Here is a 6,447-nt window from a genome sequence, read left to right as displayed (position 1 = left end):
CTTGTGCAATCTGAGCGTTGGTCCTAGCAGCAGCCATGATTCCTGAACGAATCACAACTCGACGTTAGAATGTATTAACAGTGTACCCAACACATGCTTCATACAAGAGAAAGAAAATCCTAATGGCTCACATGAACCGACCTGCTCTGATACCAACTATTGTAACACCCTCAGCTAGCTACCCTTAAAAACGTGATCTTAAAAACTTTTTAAAGATAAGTAGCCGGAGCGCTACGGAAAAACATTTTCAAAACGATCGTGCACAAGACACGAAACGTCGCAGCGGAAAACATTAAATAAAGGATTTTCAAAGCAATGAACATGATAGTTCCAAAGATAATTCATTTACATAAAACATAAGTTAAGATGTTCACATCGATATACGACGGAATACAAACGATCCCCGACTCGATGTTACAAACTACCAGAGCACTAATATACATCACAACCAAACTAACTTAACAAAACTATACAAAGGTAGCCTACACTAGCTCCTCACCAAAAGTGCTCCACACCAAAACGATCTGCAGCTAAAACTCGATCGAAACCTCGACCTGAATACCTGAACCCCCAAAGGTCCAGCACATAACAATTAGGTAGAGAGTTAGTAAACATAATCACATACATACGAATATAGAAACGCACCTATATTCCACCTATCACGTATTACTAACTCACACGCATGCTTCCATAAGCAATAACCAGATAACACATACTCACAAATACCCAACCAGATAACACATACTCACAAATACACAACCAGATAGTTTCACGTCGTTTCGGACAACACAAAGAACTCACATAACACATAACACATAATTGCACATTTACTCAAATGCGACTAATGCCAAACATTCAATGTCATGCCAACCTAGACACGACTAATGCATGTGGTACCATCTTCTTTATCAAGGAACTTACCATTGATATCCTTCTTTATTGGACAAGTCCAATATCCTTCTTTATCAGACAAGTCTGATATCCCTAAATAATGCATGAGTTTATGAATGCCATGCATTTACCAAACATATGATAATCACTTAGCACGAAGCTACTGCTCACTACATGGATAACATAATCCATTAAACTTCTTTATCAGACAAACTGATATTCTTCTTTATCGGACAATCCGATATACAAAATACACATACTTCTTTGACATTTTATATAAATGCCATTACACAACACAATTATTAAACATATAATAATTCCAAACCAAAACGAAACCAAATACATGGATACACACACTTCACAAACATCAGCAAAAATTGCTGTCACTGAGGCCTTCGCTAAGCGAGGGCTTAGCGAGACATAGCGAACCCTACCCGGAAGTCACCTGCTCATGGCGAGCTTCAGCGAACCTGTTCGCTACAGCGAACTCCTGGTCGCTTAGCGAACTACACCAGAAAAATATCTGTTCTTGAGTTTCAATAAGGCGGTTTAACCTTGAATCCACTCAAAAATACATCTAGACATGTTATAAATGCATAACAAGTGATCAATCATGTATATACCATACATATATACATGTATCAACAATCAAAAACACCAAAACACATCACACATACAAAATCATGTCAATTTCTTGCAAAATAAGCAAAGTTGCATAAACATGCAAAACCATCATCAAACATATACATATTCCCTCCTAGATGTTCATTAAGCATACTAAGATGAAAAGACATGTTTATGATAAAGAAAACTTCACCCAAACCCCAAAGAAATTGGATGAGAGAGTTCAGGAATGGAGGCTAGACACCTCCCCTCTCTTGGATCACCCAAGCTTATGCTTAACCACTCTCACCTTAGATTGAAGGATGATTCTTGGTCTCTAAACTCTTCTCCTTGCTCGTGTTCTTCTCCTTGCTCTCCTAGGGTTCTTGCTTCTAAGCTCACAACCTTCAACTTCTCATGAAAAACAAGTTATGAGACTATTCCTTGGTTTGACTTGCTACTTATACCACTTCCTATGGATCATGAACCAAGCCCAATAGCCTAAGCCCATTAAGCTTCTATCACACGCCCCAAGCCCACTAACACGACAAAGGTTTCGCTCACAAACTTATGTTCGCGATAAACAATAATAGGTCGCGTAAATAAATATTTAACACTAACCCAAAATATATGCAAATATATAAAATATCGATTTACTAAAAATCGGGTCGTTACAGTTACCAACTGATACCATATAAAGGAATGAATAAAGTTGTATATTGCATTACATTTGAGAGTTTACAAGAGGTGTATATATACACAAGTATAGTAACCTAATTGGAGTAAATTAAGGAACAAATATCTCCAACAATTAAGGTGATTGACTCTATAGACTTTATACAAATCCTAAAATAATAATGATAATAATTAAATACTAATTATGCTTGATATATACTACTCCGTCCCAAAATATAAGCAAAAATGAGTCAAAGAAACTTGATGTATTTGGTTAAAGATTTGGACCAAATACATTCACTTTTGTTGACCAACTTTTGCTTATATTTTGGGACGGAGGGAGTATATAGTACACTAAGAAAATCTCACTTTGTGCGATGGGGCTCATACTAGTTAATCTTTACTTTCAAATATAGATAATTGAGTCTCATGAAAACGTGGTTATAACTTATAAGTCCGAACTTAAAAGATTTGTATATAACTTTGATTGGTGTGTATGAAAATATATTTTAGGAGATATCAATTTTTAAAATTGATTTTCATATCTCAACCTATAACTTCTAATTGCAGGATACCTCAGACCTCAGTACAGAGTCGTCTATGCCAAGGGCATAAGACCCTTTGTACATGGTTGTCTCTGGCCAAAGGCATCAATACCCTTCACACAAAGCAGCTAAATTACAAGGGCCTCAAAATTTTGGAAATTATAAAAAAAAAATAGTGACGGACCAATTGGTAAATGTTACTTTTATTTTGAGTAATGGGTAGGGTTAGTTTCAACTTTAGGCGGGTGTTGTAAAGTATTATGGGTTTGGCCATCAATATTGTATTTAAATCAGAACCGTCCAATTTAACATAATCACACTTAATTTTAGTTCCAATCTCATCGTACTAGTAGATTTTTAGATGTAAATTCTTATAAAAAAATTAAATCCTCTCATGAGAATCGCACATTCAGAACATAATATTGATGGTCATTTAATTAAAATTAAACAATTTAAATAAAAAGAAGATTTTAATTTTTTAATTCAAAATATTAAACTTAAATTTAAATCATCCGATTTTATCGAACAATTTTAATATCCCAAATGCATGAAATGTTTGAAAACCAAAATATCATCATCAACATAATCTAACAAAACTTTATCCAAAATAATAAAAATAAAAATAATAATCTAACAACTTTATCCAAAGAATAATGTAACAACTGTACTCTTACCCTTAGGCTAGCTAGCGTACAATAATGAGTTGCACACTTCGAAAGGTTTTCTCCATGTTTTGTTTCTTCTTTATAACAGATTTATTGCAAGTTGTTGCATGTCATGTAAGTATGTAACCGTGTGTGTTCACTGTTCAACTTCAGTCCACTAACCCATAAGCAGAAGGTAGTACTTTCACTTTTCAGCCGCAATTATTTTTCAACGTGGTCCTCTCTCCACCTCCCCTTCAAGTCTAAACAACTGCTGTGCACTTAAGCCGCCTTTTGGATTCTATATAAACTTTTGTTAGGAAGTTCATGAAAGCTCGAGAGAAGTATCGTGTCAAATATTTCTGAATTAGAATTATATAAGAGAAGATATTAATATTTTTCCATTAGATCGAACTATGGCTCTAATATTATCAATTTTTGTGGAGTTTGGAGAAGCTCGGAAGAAACATTGGTCAAATATTATGGATCACAACAGAGACACTATATCTCCACCTAAAGTCTTAAGACATATCAGATTAATGAATCACCTCTTATAAATACAACAATTTTTGTCATTAATAATCGGTGTTTAATTTTACAATACACACTTGAAATCCAACAATTTTTCTGATTTAAAATGATTGTCGTTTTTGTTTTTTACATGTATTAAAAAAATGTAATAAAGTTATTAAAAATTAAGACTAGGATCATCTGCAGTAGAAAATGCCATAGTTGCACGCTGTACTGGATCTAAACCATTAATTTGAGATCAAACGATTTACATTTTACTTTCATAAAATAAGTACTAAAAACAATGTCGATAATTCATTTTAAGATCAGGCTGGTTATATCCAATACATCGGACACGTATTTCCTGCATAATATCCAAACCCTAAAAAATAATTTAATTTTTTTTTAAAACTTGGAATCCGGCCTTAGGACCGAATAAAAAAATAACATTTTATTAAACTACCTAATCGTAAAGTACAATATCTTAAGATGCAGTAATTCCACAAGTTTAAAATAAGATAAGTTTAAGATGTGTTGTTCATTTTAATGGTGAAAAAATCTTGTTCTATAATACTCCCTCCGTCCCATTTTATAAGAACTCATTTGACTAAATGCATTATTCATATGTCTTGTTTTGATCGTATTTTTATAAAAATATATAAATGTAAATATTATCATATAAGATCTTTTTTGATTTGTTTCGACGAATATTTTCTAAATATCAAATTTCTATAATTTTTACTAATACACAATTAAAGATATTCGTAATCAAAATTTAGTATTGGTGTACGTACAATGATCAATTGGTCCTTATATTTTGGGACGGAAGGAGTATTATTTTGATGAAAAATAACTCTCATTTGAAATTCAGAAATGATGTCTATAATTCTTATTTATGAATACCATAAAGGTAAAAAAAAAAATTATTTGCACTTTTTACTTTATAAATCGGTTTTTTAGGTGTTGACCAGTTAAGCCCAACCAAAATTATAAGATTTTTAATTTTTTTCATTCTAAAAATTTTCAGTGTAAATTAGTTCAAGAAATCCGATAAGTTACTGTTCGAGACAAATGGAACAAATTTTAATTAAATACCGTAAGACTTATTTAAACTTTAATAAAGTTAGCCGAGCTGGAAGCTATACTCTAGGCGGGCTGATAATCCTCTTCTTTTTTTTTTTCTTTCCGGGAATGAGCTGTTGTAAGGCCTTGTCTTTTTCGAAACCTAAAAAAAGAAAGATGCACTTTTTTCTATAAATTTGAAAGAATTTTTTTTATTAAAAATATATCTTCTAAATTTTTTTAAAATTTCAATCCAATACACCTTTGGTTAAGACTTCCCTACCTTTTAAAATTTCCCTGGAGCAAGCCACTAGGTTTGGTCTAGTGATAAGAGGTTTGAGTAGTACACTATAGGTCTTGAGTTCGATTCCCACCTCATTGTAAACTAAAAAAAATAAAATTCCCCGGAGTACCTTACATGAAACCTTTCATTTATCATTCGTGAAATTTTAAATTCCCGTAAGCTTAGCTCAGTTGGTAGGACATTGCATTATATATGTAGGGGCCGGAGTTCGAACCCCGGTGATTCCAATTATCCACCTTAAAAGTGGAATTTTTAGCCACTAGGCTACTTGACAAAAAAAAATAAAAATTATCATCCATAAGCTTTGTAACTTCATATCATAGTCCATGTCTCTAATCTTTTATCCCTCCCTTGGTATGTCTTATCTTATGCCTTGGTTTGAGGTTATTAATAATATTTAATTTGATTTGATGTTAAAAAAAAAAATCATAGTCCATGTTGTTAGAAGTGACCAGCATTCAAAGTGACCTCTCACATCACTTTATGAACAAAATTCATCCAAGGGAGGAGTAATCATATTGAGGTTTTGTAGCCTTCAAACGTTCCATTGTCTCTATCTTTGGAGAGTGATTATTGATAATTAGACTTGCAAATCAAAATGGACTAAGGTAGAAATAGAAAGTCCCTTTTGAGAACTATAGATTTGTCACAAAAGTACTAAACATTCAAAATTGATTACCCAATATATTAGTCCTTAATTCATTAGTACTATGATCTAATGACCATAACATTGAAACATGATGGTTAATTACTTTCTTGTAGCTAATTTAGTTGAATTAGTTTTATTTTGTGTCAAGCTACATCAAATCTCAAAAGAAGCTACAAATCCTGCAAAATTGAAAAACTCCTTCATCAAATTTAGCCACTATATATGTCCCTATATATCAGCCTCTTCTTCCTAAAGTGTTACATCAAAATATCTTAATTTTGTTGCATATTGCTGAGTAGATTCATCAGAAGGGCTGATGGCTGGTGCTGGCGATTCTGCCGAGTCATCGGGATGACCGTGATGCGGTGTAGGTGATTCAGCCGAGTCATCAGGAGGATTGTGATATGGGGCAGGTGATTCGGCCGAGTCATCAGGAGGATTGTGATATGGTGCTGGTGACTCGGCTGAGTCATCGGGAGGACTGTGATGCGGAGCAGGTGATTCAACTGAGTCATTAGGAAGACTTTGGTCCGGAGCAGGTGATTCGGCCGAGTCATCGGAAAG

The sequence above is a fragment of the Trifolium pratense genome, linkage group LG5, assembly GCF_020283565.1.
Source record: "Trifolium pratense cultivar HEN17-A07 linkage group LG5, ARS_RC_1.1, whole genome shotgun sequence".
NCBI classification, from domain to species: Eukaryota; Viridiplantae; Streptophyta; class Magnoliopsida; order Fabales; family Fabaceae; genus Trifolium; species Trifolium pratense.
This window is presented reverse-complemented; position numbering follows the sequence as displayed.